General features: G+C 41.3%; 2 protein-coding genes across 2 annotated transcripts in view; both read left to right on the top strand.

Annotated features, from left to right (window-relative positions):
* The window catches only part of LOC126335162 (juvenile hormone acid O-methyltransferase-like), a 230,888-nt gene that overhangs the window by 170,203 nt on the left and 44,283 nt on the right, over nt 1-16,402 (top strand). The gene's annotated exons all lie outside the window — the stretch shown is intronic.
* Nucleotides 15,302-16,402, top strand: part of LOC126335159 (juvenile hormone acid O-methyltransferase-like) — a 46,463-nt gene continuing 45,362 nt past the window's right edge. The window contains exon 1 of the mRNA XM_049998133.1: nt 15,302-15,363. The gene's annotated coding sequence lies outside the window, so the exon portion shown is untranslated. The remainder of the gene's footprint in view (nt 15,364-16,402) is intronic.

Here is a 16,402-nt window from a genome sequence, read left to right as displayed (position 1 = left end):
TTGAGATGGAAAGAGCCTAGGCGGAACACTGAATATATGCTACTTGTCACTGTGGAGCATGGTATTAAACGTTTGGGTCATCACCTTCCCAGTTATTTGGATGAGTTTCTCAATTCTGCACACTCATCCTATTTCTATAAGCTGCAATGGCCTTCAGATGTTTCTTTTTCCACCAGTAAGATAACAGTACCTTTTTTATTATTACTACCTCACATGTGCTGTGAAAACACCTTCCTGCGAGGGTCAACACTAGAACAGTAATCATGTAGATGACTGAAAAAAGAGGGAACAATGCGCTTCGAAACGGAACGCTCAGATATCCGCTATCCCATCACTGTGGAAGATGAGATTCACTGTATGGGGTACCACCTTCAGATAGCTGTTGGAAATGTTCTACAATGCCGCCAGCTCTTCCAGTTTCAACATGTTGCGATGTATTCCCGACTTTTGTCAGTGGGTAACATCACCTGTGCATTTTATTTCTACCAACCTGTATGTGGCGGTAGCTGCATAGTTACACCTTGCGGTGTTCAGCTTTCTGTAAGAGCCAATGGACTGAAACGTAATAATGTTGGTTTAGGGCGTGACACAGACCTTGAGGACATAGTAGCAAAAGTGGTAATGCACAAAGCTATAGTTGTATACTGCTTGGAACCGTTACAACAACAAAAAAGACAAAACGATATACGAAATTGCTTATGAATGAATAACAGAGAAACCCTCTCTTGTGATTGATAGTCTGTTAGATATGGTCTTCCTCCAGGACAGTTGAAAAACTTTGTACAGATCTGTGCAAGAGATTTCGACCACTGCCCATCAGCTCCAATGGAGTGATACGTGTATATGTAATGTGCTTGGTGCCAACACAAAAATGACATTTGTTTTTCATTACATCATAAGACAGAGAGATGTGATAAAATCTTATAGGAGGTTCTACTATAAGGAGTGGTAAAAGTGATTAAATTTTGGATGCATATAGGTCTCTCAAAACTACATAGGTTTTGCTCATAAAACTAACAGAACTCCACTGTATCTATTCTCATGGAACCACAACTGGCCGGCCGGGTTGGCCGAGCGGTTCTAGGAGCTACAGGCTGGAACCGTCCGACCGCTACGGTCGCAGGATGGAATCCTGCCTCGGGCATGGATGTGTGTGATGTCCTTAGGTTAGTTAGGTTTAAGTAGCTCTAAGTTCTAGGGGACTGATGACCTCAGAAGTAAAGTCCCATAGTGCTCAGAGCCATTTGGACCATTTATGAATCTCAACCGTTTTTATTATTATCATCACGACTGCGTGTTTAAAAATATGTGTTACCACAAGTCCTATGTCATTTCATACTTCATAATCTCTAATTATAAAGTAGACCCCACTTTAATTACAGCTCATTGTAGAACATCGAAACGATAGTGTTTTCCCGACATATGAGTATATTGTCTGAAACACGTTGACATGATCAAATTGCTTACAAAAGTGGAACCCAAAAATCTACTGCTATTGCAAATGATAGTTGCTCTATGACAGAAACCTTACAGACAAGTCAGAAGAGGGGAATTATGGAGCAAAAATGTCATATGTAATCACGCAGACAGTATATAGCAATGTATCGGAAGAGATAGACACAGTAAAATCTTAGAGGAGGTTCTATTACAAGATAGACGCAAATTAATTGTATCTAAACACCAGCGTGATATAGCATTACACTGGCAAAACGGGTCCTGCCATAGTGTACAAAAGAGACACTTCAATTATAGTTTGTAAAATGATTGTGTTTTCTCTGACGTGGAGCAAATGGAATGAAGCACTGTATTCTGTAATGTTATTTAATGTGTCTAAAATGTTTGTAATGCCCACACACACATGACAGTTTTTTTACAGGCACTGATTTGAATGTGAATACGCTCTCAGTTCGTGGAATTTGTCGAGCAAGCTGTAAAACATTGCTTAATATAGACGATTTTTCTTTGGAGTTAAAATTATCGCTTTTTCTTTACTCCAATGATTGTTTCGATATAATGTGGACATTCTGCGGTGATCAGTAGTTATCGCAGCAACGTAGAAGAAGTATTTTTTCCTCAGTTTTATGCAGGGTGAACATGTATAGGCCTCTGCTCTCTGGTCATCTATGATCGATGGCGGTGCTGTAGTTTTTTTTTTTTTTTTCACTTCGTTAGGTGTCGCAAAATATTAAGATGCGCATTGCATCCTGCAGCAAACGTAAAAGCTATACTGAGTGTCTTTTTTTTAAAAAAAAATATGCACACATACAAGAAGTGCATTGACGTTAAATACTATTGTTACAGTGAAGCGTTTTCACGTTCAGAAAGGTGGCCACTTTATGGAGTCGGCCTCCTGTGTGTGAGGTCACCAGGGTAGCTGCCCCACAACCGAAGGGTCAGAGTGACTTGCAATGCAGTGCAGTTACATTTTAGATGAACAAACAGTTTGCACTTGGGGTGGTCCTGAGTTATCTCATGTTGCCAACTGGCTTTACATCCTTTTATGTTGGCGAAGGGCCAATACGTAGACCATTGCGTCAAGGCTGTGTGCAGCAAGCGACCAAGGAGGATGGCAGTATGCCACAGATAAATGCATGGCACACTGTAGCAGTTGACCACTTGAAAGCGCCTGTGGCCTGTGCCCCCCCCCCCCCCCCACACACACACACACACAAAAAAGGTGGAACGAGGGGGGGATGGAGGTAGGGGAATGAATTAAGGGGGTGGGGTGCCTTTGCTAGTTCCAGCCGTACAATGAGGAAAATGCGTTTTCAACTGCAACCTCTCTGCCATCTTTTGGAACTACATTTTTCCCTATTGATTATAAGTGCTGATTTATTTCACGACCAATTCACTGTGTAATTAGGACAGTGATGCGTTTTCCATCAGCTGTAGTAGCATGTATTGGCTTCGATTACCTGGGCTGTAGGGTGATTGTTGAACAGGCATCTGTAGCGAACTCTGACGTCAAAAAGCGATAGACACAGTCATCATCTGCATGCTTAGAGGTAATAAACTTACAAAAGTCCTCTCTGTTGAGTATTATTGTGAAATCTTTCCCCGGAAGGTTAATATCAGTTGTATGGCAATTTTTGAGACCTGTCGCTATTTTATGCATTACCTATGTAGTGCTATGTATATAGTTGGGTAATTAGGACCGATGTCTACGATTAATTACATAATTAAGGCCAATCTGTAGTTCAGTTTCCCAACCAAAATAAATAATGTACACTAACCTAACCTTCTTCTCCTGCATCTGGGCAGTTTCTCTGTGTTGGGGGTACACTTGGGCTTTCTGTACAAAAGGACCAGGCTTTGAGTCCTGGAAATAGCACCAGAATTTTGAATTTTAAGCCACCTCCTGGGTGGGATGGAGAGTGGGGTGAGATGTCAAGATAGCGGTGGGACAAACAAATTGCCATCAAATTTCGATATTCTCGCCATAATTCGAAATTTCCATTGTATTTGCGTTTCCCACCAATGGGAATGGGTGATGGGGAGGGGTTGGGGAACAATGTGCAGGCTGAGGAAAAAAATAGTTAAAATGGCTCTGAGCACTATGAGACTTAACATCTGAGTTCATCAGTCAACTAGAATTTAGAACTACTTAAACCTAACTAACCTAAGAACAGCACACACATCCATGCCCGTGGCAGGATTCGAACCTGAGACCGTAGCAGTTCAGCGTTCCCAGAATGAAGCGTCTAGAACCGCTCGGCCACAGAGGCTGGCGATGAGGAACACACATGTCATCTGGAGGTGGGGTGGGTTTTGGGTGTAGGTGTAGGTGGTTGTGTGTGATGGGACTTTGTTTAGGGTTGGGGGTGGGAGTAATAATTGATCAACTGCATAAATTTACATATCAATTTGATATCAAAAGTGTCCTTGGATCCTCGATACCCTACTGCTCATATACTACCATCTTATGTGTGTTACAATTGCAGTTGCGATGACCTGAATAAAATGCATAAAAGCAACGACTTACACGTAGACAGTAGGGTGAAACAAGCTGCAGCGATATGTCCACTCCTTCTGTCTTAAAATATCTTTCAAGGAATAGTTCATACAGATACATAAAATGTATACCTAACTGAATTGTCTGAATATATTACATTATAACAAATATAATACTCTCGATGCCACAGACAGTTAGTTCGATCAACATCCCATGTAAAGATCTTTCTCTGGGAGTTGCACCTGATGTAGGACATATTAAATCTCTATTCAGCAACAAATATGTATGATGCATTAAGCCCATTTTGTATGAAGTCGACAGCCAATTTATAAGTATTTCACTATTAATTCTTAAATCACCAGAGGACTAAAGCTACTTCGTAATTACATTTACCAAAGAAAAACAAACAAACCCTTAAAACAGCATTTTCTATCAGGGAATTAAATTGTATAATAATTTCCACAGTGAAATTTAAAACATTAGTAAAATACATAAGTTTAGAAAGCCAGCTAACCATAGATATTGTACGAGGGTTGGAACTTAAACAGTGGCAGCTATTTATTCACAACCGATACAAAAGAGTTACATGTTTGCGCCAGCATTCTGTAGAACCAGTTGCTAGCGATGTGGAGGCGTAGTATACTGTTAGCGGAGCCTGTTTTGTTGATGGTGCGAATGGAGCGGTCTACTGCCTGTCGAAGGTCTGGAACAGTTTGAAAGATCTCTGTTGGATTCCTTTCATGTTAATTTCTGAAATCTGTTGTCATTTACGGCATAAATTCCTCTTCTAAATTTACTGTCGTGTTTCTGACTATCTGGGAGGAGACTGAGCAGTGAAATGTGTTACTTTTACGCATAAACACGGACGATCTGTCACACTACTACACTTTAAAACACAGTTTATATGTAATGTATGTCACACAGTCTCATACGGAACCAACATCCGCTTTCTTTTATATACTGTATATGATAAATTGCTGTCATTCCCCTTCCCTTCTGTGTGAGAGGATGAATGAGCAAATGTATTTCTAGTTGCATCCTTGAGGGTAGCAGACAAGCCTGTCTGCTAGAGAACAGTAGGACCAATGTCGGAACAGGTAGCTACGATTTCTAGAAGCAAAAAGGTTTCTATTCTTAGTATGGACCTGTCTGTCCCTTGTCATGTTGGTATAGGAATCTGCCTCTCTGGTCACTTCCGTTTGTATTTGTGAAGCACGCTCGGTAGCGGGCCAGGGCAGTCTGTCCGTGGCGAGCGTCTGAAGTGGTAAGATCTCCGGCTAAGCGCGTGTCTGCTAAGTCCGTAGGACAATGGATTTCTTATGATCAGCCTAACTGAAAATTTAATGATCTTTATTTCAAGTTTAGCTCTAAAATATCTAATGTTATCTTAAATTGAAACGCAGTGTAATTCAAGTGTGAAGTTCAGAATATGTTCCGGTAGTTGCTTTGTCACTACTTTGTGAGTAAAGTGGAACCACGTGTTGATATGTAACTCTAACTATGATCATCAATCTTAAATGCGAATGTGCGTGAGATTATAACATCTCGTCTTGACAATATTTTTCAATATAGCGACTTTTCTTTACACGTGGGGTGTACTTTGTGAGACCAGTACCACGTGCTTATACAATTGGTTGACCCATCAGGTTAATAGTAAGACGATAGTAACCAGTTCGAGGTTTTTCTTTTGTAAATTGCTTTTCGAACTATTTTTTTTTAATTTTCAAAATTATGGTGGAGTTACACTCTTTGTGTAAACCAAGTTGACCACGTGATGCATGCGGTGTAATCATCAAAGTAGCCCTCAGCTATTCTTTTCGGAAAGATTTCACAGGGAGTTAGTATGAATTTAGTATACCAGTGTGTCGTAATTACATAAAGGACAGGATTGCGCTACGAACGTAACTTCTTTGGGTGAAAATTGAATCGGTTGTTTGTGGTTAATTTCCTCTTGCATATGTTTCAAAGTTCTTCGTGTGTTATTTTATGAATGCACTGTTGAATGCAGTCTCCCAATCTTGGCTCCATATTTGATGTGTTCCGTAAGATTACAAACTCACATTTTCACAATCCTAAATAAGGCACCAGTTTAGTTATGAATCAAGTGTTAATCTGGTTCGAAATTTGGTAAGCTAGACTGGATACTTGGTGAAACAGTTACTCAGTAATGCAAAGTTAACTTCCCCAGACAGCTCACAGCTTTTAACCCACTTTTCTGGTCTCGAATAGCAGCACCGCTTGCAGAACAAATTATAAAGCAACAACATTACAAGTTCTAAAGCGAATGCCATGAAGTGGTTCCTTCATTTTGGGAATCAAATCAAAGTCCGGGGAGTATGGTGGATGGTACAGTACTTCCCAGTCCCATCGACCGAACAGAGCAGCCACAGCTTGCGCTGTATGCGCCCGCTTATTATCGTGCAAGATGATGGGTGGCTTACGCAGAAAGTGTCGCCGCTTCTTACGCAAAGCTGGTCGCAAGTGATGCTTCAGAACCGAACAGTAATACTGTGCATTGACGGTCTGCCGTGGAGGAACGTAATGCGTTAGGATAGCAGCATCACAGTGTTACACGAGAATCACCATAACTTCAGACCGCTCCATTCGAACCATCAACAGAACAGGGTCTGCTAACGGTACATTACGCCTTCCACATCGCTGGCAATGGGTTCTACACAACGCTGGTGACTACTTTGAAGAACAGTAACAGGTGCAAACATGTAACTCTTTTGAATCGCTTGTGAATAAATAGTTGTCTCTATTTAAGTTCCAATCCTCGCATCTATGGTCATTCTAGCTCACTTTGTACTTAAATGCTATGTGGAAGTATGTGATAAAACTAATGCCACACTCCAAGATAGAGGCCATTTGACACTGAAAATGAATGTGTTACAGCGGGCTACCTACATGGAGTGGCAATGTTATCAGTAAAATGATCAAGTATATCGATGTTGGCACCAAGACACTCTTTCACCCTCCTTCTCTCCCTCTAAAGCCAATTATAGCCCAAAATAGCCCATCCACTTGTGCTAGCGTGAAAAAAATAAATTAAAGATGATGGAACTGGTGCAATTGTGTTTCGTACCATCTTCCCTACTTCTCTCCAGGCAGTCACAGAGTAGCATTACAATGAGAGAGTAAACTGTATTAAAGAGCCGCCAAGTTCGAAGCTATGCAGTAAGAAACTACATAAACTATACTTCAGTAGGCACCAAGAAGAAGATCTAATATAATTCTCCACACATACGTACCTCTGTATTTAAGCAATGTAGTTTTAAAACTATGTGTAAAAAAGGCGTCAAGTTCCATTATTTTCGTGACAGTCGTTGATAATGATTTATACATACATACGTCTATATTTGATCAACATAATATTAAAATGATGTGTAAAACTGGTATGATGTTACATTATTTCCATGAAAGTAAAAGATATTTACAGAAAATGGTATAAGATATTTTACATAAAATGCTATATTTGCCTCTCGGTGTAGGGCACTGCTTAAAGAAATGGTGAGGGTAGCCATTTACAAATTCAGAATTGATCACCGTTTTTTTTTAAGGAATGGATAATGGTTCGAAGAAATGGATTGAGTAACCATTTAAAGAAAAGAATGGGTCATAAAAACTACTCTGTAGGTTACACCAACACTGCAAAAAATATCCTCGATACTGTAACAATTGCCCTCCATTCTACAGCAGAACTGTTATGACTTGCCTCAAAACTGTGTCAACGTACCCCTGTGTGACTGTGTACCACTAGTCGCTGCCACTGCATTATCAGTATCTGCAATGTTGTCTCCTTCTTTGTTAGGCATAGTTTGAGCAACTAATTCCTCATCGGATGAGTTATCCATCGTTTTGGTTTGTGATCTTAATTTCGCCATTGCTGTAAATAGCCGTAAATCAGCGTGCAGCTGAACTTCGATACTATTGCGGCTCGTACTTCATGTAAACAAATCACAGATGACGTCGTGCTCATTCGTGGAATTCAATGTAGTAAAATATGTCTCTGGTGAAACGGAAGACCGATAAGTGACTTCTATGCGAGCAATCAATGAAAATGCTTCACCATCTTGTGATGTATCCTCGTGTAATAAAACTACTAAATTTTACGCAAATTCAAATCAAAAACATTTGGAAAAATTAATGTGTTTTACGCAGTGGGTGTCAGAAAAATGAAAACTAGCTCAGATTTACTGCTAAAAGAAGCGTAACACAGCTGTTATCCTTAGCTTACGGTATCCCCCGCGTCGGTCAGTTCTTTTGGTTGGTAAAAGTTAAAGAAAAGTTCTTTTCCAAACATTTTTTCTGTTTACCTTACTTTTGAATTTGGTTTGCGTACACGGAATTAGTTAGTGATTTCCTCGTACTGTACTCGGTTGGCGTAATAGCAATAAGAGCAAATTTGTTATAGGCTTGACAATGGTTAAATAAAATGACTTAAATACTTCAGTCGAATAATTATTTATGATTTCTACAATCACAATGATCGTAGTTTTGGTCGCAATTGTAAGTTCTCCCTTTGCTTCCACTTATGTTTTTTGTTGTACATTTTGGCGAGTCGGAGGAGCAATTTGGAAACAGAAAGCTTTACGACAAATCGCGTAATAAATTCCGCCATAAAGCGGCGGTGCGATTAATATATGGAACAGAAGTTACTAAAATGCGGCACCTGACTGGCTCTATGAATAAGAGAGAACGTAAATTCGCGATAAAATGAAATAAATAAAAAATAATCCAATGTTTATCAAATATTTATACTGGTTAGCTACGTGTCCCTATATGAAACTCGCGAACGTTCATTTCGTTCAGAGGCACGCACCGCCTGTCCCTTGTGGCCTATATAAAGAAAACTGGGGGAGAAATACAGACATTCATTTTATCTTTAAAGAAATCAACTGGATCGGATTTCGTGAAAGAAAAATAGTTACAGGTTCCTGGTCGCAGCTTACTATGACCTAAGAACAAAATTAAATATGGTGGCCACAAAGGAATGTAGGTAAGTGAATTCACGTACCTCATTTATTATACAGCGTCGTATCGAAAATCGGCGCCCAATCTGATATGAGATTTTGGAAAGAAATTTTCCAATAAATAACTTCGCGGGGTCCAGGGTTGTGGATTCGTTGGACCGCTTTTGTATGGTAATTATTCAGCATTTTGAACACAACTCATTCTCATACGTCTCTACAATCGACTCACAGATAACGAAAGACGACTCTTCATCGAGAAAAAACCTGAAGGTGAAGTGGTTCTTTGTTTTTACGTGTTATCCTTTCCTACAGCTTACATACATCTTTGAAAGTAAATCTGTATGAAGGTTATTACAAAATTTGCAGATAAGAGAAAAGAAAACAAATAAAAATGACTATTTAAATAGTTCTTCTTCAGTGACAAGATTTGACTTCGTGGTGGGCGGGCACTGTGAGGGTAAATGCTGATGAAATCGGCGCGTTTGCAGAAATTAAAAAAACGGAGAAGTTGGCGTGAAGTGTTCGGACAAATCCGATATGTTGCATATCAACTTACATACAATGGTAGTGGCATTACCATTGTTAGCAAACTGGTTCTCGCCAAACGTGAACGTGCATCGTTTTACTTTCAAATCTTGCCCTAGGAGGAATAAGCAGGCTGTAGCTTTTTTGATGTACAGAATATCTAATAATAAATCAATACTTAAATACACAGCTATAAAATCGGCAGTGTATTTACAATGTGCTGCCGAGATTTTTATAGGTCGTTGCGATATATCGGATGCCCGATGCTTTTAAAAATATCTACAGTCCTTGTGTGTGGCTGCCAGCGCAAGTGCATCCATCTAAGCGTGGAATGTCCTGCGCTTTGGGAGCACACTCCGAGAAAGATGGCGACACGTATTGTTGACACTGTAGACCAGGAATGGCAACTTTTGATGCTCTGCGGGCTTGATTCACGTACGTATCTCGCGGGCCTCCCCGTCACATGATGCGACAGCTTTGCTTTTAACGTATAAAGGCAGAACTACAGCTTCCCTGACGTTAATGTACATGGGATAACGCACTGTCGTAAATGGTCTCTCTTTATTGAAACGCCACGTCAACAAATTATGTTTCAAAACAGTTTCTAGGGTGCAATCACTTTACGCTGATTCCACCTTCAAGTGTTTACATTTATTTACGAACGGTAAACATTATTTATTTACTGATGACGTTTCACAATTTCCTAACAAAATTCTGCAATGCATTGCTCTACCACAAATTTCTGCCGCGCGCCGGATAAAAACGAATCGCTGGCCGGATCGGACCGCTGGCCGCCGGTTGGCCATCAGTGTTCTCCAGTCTAGACCATAGATGCATACAGACCGTGTACGATTCTACCTCTAACGTGTCAAATTTTGAAACTAAATGTAAGAAACGTGACGCAGGGTTAAATGTTGTGTTTCTGTCATTGCTGACTGTAGGTATTGGTGCCGACATTCACCGTTTTTCTCGTTTATGGTTGATATCTAACACAGATTTTAAGAACTGAAGGACGTGTTGTATTACGCTGACAGACCTGTGGGCATGTTTCCAGATGGATTCTCACTCTACAGCAGAGGGTACACTAATTCGAAACTTCCCTGCTGATTAAAACCGAGCACCTCACCGGGACTAGAACCTAGTTCCTTTGCCTTTCGCGGACAATTGCTCTACCTACTAAACTACGCAAGCACAACTCACGACCAATCTTCACAGTTTTACTTTTGCCAGTACCTCATCTCTCACTTCTTTCCGAACTTCAAATGGTTCAAATGGGTCCGAGCATTATGGGACTTAACATGTCATCAGTCCCCTAGAAATTAGACCTACTTAAACCTAACCAACCTAAGGACATCGCACAACACCCAGTCATCACGAGGCAGAGAAAATCCCTGACCCCGCCGGGAATCGAACCCGGGCGTGGGAAGCGAGAACGCTACCTCACGACCACGAGCTGTGGACTTTCCGAACTTCACAGAAGCCACCAAATGGTGAGTGTGGTGTGAAGAACGGGGATTGGGGGGGGTGAGGGGGGGGGGTGGTTAGCTGCTACACTTCCCTGTCCAGCCACCAGTTTCGCTGTTTCCTATGAAGGGACTCACACTACTTTGTTTAAGGGTGCTGGCTGGCTTTACGGGAGTGACAAGAAGAGACACCACACAATAAATTCAGTTTCGGTCTTGGGAACAGGAGGCAGAGACCACGGTTGGTTTGCTTTCCCGATTAAAACAAATCTAATCAATCTATATTTTTTTGTCATGTATTTCGTTAATTCTTGTCGATTAACCTTCGCGGAAGCAAGGGGGATGGAGGCGGCATTTTGCATCCATGTTTTGAAAATATTGTAAAGTAGCCAGGTAATTTATATTCTAAAATTTTGCTTTAAATATTTATCGTTTCTAATGAACCCATATACCAAATTCTGTATTTGTTTTCAATTCATCAGTTAAACATAACCCGATAACTATCGTGGCAGTAGATACAATGTTTCACAATGAATGTCATATTCAGTATTTCCAGCGTCATGAATATATGCACATATTAATATATCTTTAAAAAGTATGTAGTTAATAAAAGTAAACTATAATTAATGATATGTATATTTTTTTTCGTTGAGGTAATAAAATAAACCTCCACCCACTAATTGTACACATTAAAAAGGGAATTGATGTTGGTAAGTGTGTGCTAAAAAGTTCTAGAACGTTGTTGTACGTGAAAACCCTTAATAATCTACGTTGTTAGTATGAGTCAACAACAGTTAGTGAATTTTTAATTTCTTTTTCTAAGTTTGGCATAAGTACCCCCCTCCCGAAATTGGTAATAGCCGTTACTGAAAATGCATTGCTATTGCTAGGGCGAATGTGTTGAATATCAAAATGGGCGGTGATTGAAGTTGTGTTGAAAGTAGTGGAAAGCGGATTGTACCAGCAGAAAAAGCAGCTAACTTTACATAAGGATGATGTGCTCGTTTTATTGGTAACTATGAATTGTAGGCCCTGATGGTAAGTTATTGAAATTGCGATATTATAGTAGTCGATTAATTTTTAGTTACGAACGAATTATTCAACATGCAGCATCCTGCAATGGTTCATGTAATCAGCTCGAAAACGTGCATCTGCAAATGTAATTTTATTTGATCAGAAGTATATGGACATCTATATGTGATGTGGAATTGAGCACCAAATGTCACGAGAAGCGTACCCCCCCCCCCCCCCATCCCACCCCCAGTATAAATGCAGATGGTGAGTATTGTATTGCCAGTAGACGATCAATAACTGCAGAATGGATCAGACACGAGAACTCAGTGACATTGGATGTCGACTGAGGACTGCTGGTACTGCAGCTGAGAACTGGAAACGCGATGCAACATTTACAGCTAAAATATGATCATGCATGCCTCATGTACTGACGGAGAAGGATTACCTTGAGTGGCTGTAAAAAACTACATGAAATCGGAGGAAGGAATCACTCCTGAATTACAAAGTGCTAGTAACAGTCCACCTAGCACAATGACTGTGCATAGGGAGTTAAAAAGGAATGGTTAAAATAACCTCGCAGGTCCTTATGAACCACAAATTCGTGTACTCAATGCTGAGCACCTCTTGGGATGGACGCACAGCAGTTTACGCGAAATGAGTGACTCGGAGCAATGAGAAAATTTTGCTGCTATCATGTCTAGTGCGAATATTAAAGTTTGGAGGAAGTGTTGTGATCGTATGGGGCTCTTTCTCTTGGTTAGGGCGTGTTCTGCTAATTGCGCTTAAGTCAATGCAAATGCGGAATGATATGAACGCATTTTACAGCTAGTTTGACAGCATTATGTGTTCGATCAGCAACGACTGGTCATTACGGAAAGTACAGCTCGCGGCTATATGAGGCCGAACAGAGGCTGCAGTGGAACACTACTACTTATGGACATTTAACTGTCTATGGATAACACTAACACAAAAAAATGACAAACACTGGTGAATCCCTGCAGCACAGCAAAATTTACTGCCACTACCAGGTGCAGAAACGAGGATAATGGAATGTAGTCAAATTAAATCGGGTGATGCTGAGGGAATTAGATTAGGAAATGAGACACTTAAAGTAGTAAAGGAGTTTTGCTATTTAGGAAGTAAAATAACTGATGATGGTCGAAGTAGAGAGGATATAAAATGTAGACTGGCAATGGCAAGGAAAGCGTTTCTGAAGAAGAGAAATTTGTTAACATCGGATATAGATTTATGTATCAGGAAGTCGTTTCTGAAAGTATTTGTTTGGAGTGTAGCCATGTATGGAAGTGAAACATGGACGATTACTAGTTTGGACAAGAGGAGAATAGAAGCCTTCGAAATGTGGTGCTACAGAAGAATACTGAAGATAAGGTGGATAGATCACGTAACTAATGAGGAGGTATTGAATACGATTGGGGAGAAGAGAAATTTGTGGCACAACTTGACTAGAAGAAGGGATCGGTTGATAGGACATGTTTTGAGGCATCAAGGGATCACAAATTTAGCGTTGGAGGGCAGCGTGGAGGGTAAAAATCGTAGAGGGAGACCGCGAGATGAGTACACTAAGCAGATTCAAAAGGATGTAGTTTGCAGTAGGTACTGGGAGATGAAGCAGCTTGCACAGGATAGAGTAGCATGGAGAGCTGCATCAAACCAGTCTCAGGACTGAAGACAACAACAACAACAACACCAGGTGCAGACTAGCAAACCAAGCGGCAACACGGGGCAGCCGAACTGCACAATAAAAGCAAACAAAACCCAACCAAAGCCTTTACACCGTCATCGATTTACGACCAATCGATCACCTGCATGAAAGTCTTGGCCTGTCACAGGCACAGACACTGCAACTGGCCCAGGATACCTCGCAGGTGCCCAGCCCTGTGGCACCCTTCCTCGAACACTCTTTATGTCGACCTAAGCTATGGCAACAGTACCGGACATTGCACGAGGCCCAAAACTAACAACCACCCTATCTTCGCATTCTCTGTCACTGATATCAAGCAATTCGCTACTGCTTTTACTACCCGACCAAGCAATCGCAAAAATAGTTTTCCTTGGCGCTTTCCTTGACACATTTTCACCTCTGCCCTTGAAACCGCTGCCCTTCGTTAGCTTTTCGTCCACTATCTCTTCCCTTGGCGCTTGCCTTGGCACATTTCTACCCCCCCGCCCCCCCCCCCCCCCCCCCCCGGCCTAGAAACCGCTGACGCCGTTCGCACGGTTTTCGTCCACCAACTATCTCCTCGATGCGACTTTAAACGTGCCCAGATTCACGGATAACATCACAGCCCCACATTCCATGAAGTCTTCGATTAGTAACTAACAAATATGAAGGTGACAGTAGATTTTATGAGATGGTCACCACGTCATTGTGGGCGTGGACGGGCTCTAACCTTTGCGTGATCAAAAGAAAAAAAAATGCAGTGGAACTTTCAGTTTAGGACCACGAACTTGGCAGGATCCACGTCGGTTCGCGTGTCACTCAGCAGCACATGTCCGGCCGACACTCTGTCTTACATGTGTGTGCTGTCAGCGCTTGTAAATTTTTCAGTGACCTAGTTCAGTCTCCGATAATATTTAACGGGTTTTACTTTCCTCCCTCCGGTTATGAGAACTTGCACTGTTATTCAATAGTAATTGCTGGTTAGAACTTTGCAGCTTTTCATGAGTCGCAACCGTCGGAATATGGATTTATTAGTGGTTTAACGAACAGACAGAACTTTTTATTGTCGTGAATGAACGACACTCGAAAGATGCGGTTAATTTGAAATTTAACTTTGATTGATTATGAGGTTCATCACCCTTAATGTGACAGTGATGAGTACTCTGTATAGGGACTCTCGAGTCCGTCTACAGACTTTAACTGTTATGAAGCACCCTATGAGCTGAGCTGACAGTTTGGACTCACTATATGTGCCAGTACCATGCAGTAGAATATGGACATTTTAACAAAAAAAAATTAAAAAAGAGTTTCATAGTGTAAGCGTAGGCTGATGCAGTCACTGTCACTCTCAATAACATTCTTTAGCGCTGTCGACAGCACTGTCAATACATAAACCTGTCCGACGTTTCAGTCACTACTGCAAAAGATCTTCCTCAGGGCTTTGTATTAAGCTAGACTGTTGAATGTGAGAGACTTTAGATCTTGTATAGCAGCGGAGGAAGCTGCTTTACGTAATTTGATGGGGCGCTTGACGGTAGAAGGGGTGTTAGGCGTTCGTTATTGGTGGGTCCTTGTCATTGGTGGGTAAAGACGTATCTCACTGGTGTTTAGATCACTTCTTGCCATTGGTGGAAACAGACGAATCAGAAACGGGCGGTAGTTGTGACGTAGCACTGCCTACTCGTTGTCAGGTGCTGGCAGCGGCGTGCCCGCGCTCAGTGTGTGTACGACCACCGCAGTGCCCCTCTCGCAAGTGTAAGTCGCTTTGCGCGCTGTCAGCTATCTAAAGTCTCTCTCTCATTAGGCAGTGTAGCCAAGTACAAAGCCCTGAGGAATGCCGTCTACAATACTGGCCGAAACATCGGTCACTTTATGTATTGACAATGCGGCCAACAACCCAGAACAGTTTGATTGACAAAGTTCAATAGTATTAGCAGAAATGGGTTCGTCTTGGCTACATAAATTTGTAATCGCTTGCATCTCTATCACCAGCCTAATGATATAGAGTTCTCGTAAAGCTATTGTGGCGCATCAGAACTCCCCAAGTTGCGATAAAACCCCTTCCGTTAGGTTTAGTGCTTTTATGTAGCGTTTTGATCTTTATATATTCGTGTCAAGTATCCTCCACTATCAATTAGAATCCCATGTGAGCGATTTTATTTCTGACGCCGTCTCATTTTCTCCAGCAACATGAAAAAAGTGAGGGGCCGATGTAAACGTGGAGCTTATTGGATATAATGCTAACGCGCCATTGTAGTTGTAAAATATTTCCCAAAGTACGAGGGTGAGTCAAATGAAAACCTTAAATTTGTAACAACAAATTGAAATTTCGAGTCGTTATCCTGTAAGTTGGTAAGTGTGCTAAAAACAGCGTGCAGAATGGCCTGTAGGTGGCAGCATGATGCAGATGTAGACATACCGTCGCAGTATCATTATAAAGATGGTCGCCCCACTTGTGACTTGCACCAGGAAAGAACAGCGTTCTATTATTCGGTTTTTGCGTAGTGAAGGTGTAAAACCTATTGAAATTCATCGACGAATGAAGGTTCAGTACGGTGGTGCATGTTTGTCACAGTAGCAAGTCTACGAATGGAGTAGGAAGTTCGCAAATGGTGTGACTTCTGTGGAAGATGCTCCTCGTCCAGGTCATGCACAACGAGTTGTGACTCCACAGAACATTGCATCAGTTGAAGCCATAGTGATGGAAAACCGCAGAATGACACTGAATGACACTGCAGCATGATTACAGATTAGTCATGGGTCAGCACACCACATTGTGCATGATGTGCTCCAG

Source organism: Schistocerca gregaria, chromosome 2 (assembly GCF_023897955.1).
Source record: "Schistocerca gregaria isolate iqSchGreg1 chromosome 2, iqSchGreg1.2, whole genome shotgun sequence".
Taxonomy (NCBI): domain Eukaryota; kingdom Metazoa; phylum Arthropoda; class Insecta; order Orthoptera; family Acrididae; genus Schistocerca; species Schistocerca gregaria.
The sequence above is the reverse complement of the archived record's forward strand: the minus strand, read 5'-3'. Positions and strand labels throughout refer to the sequence as shown.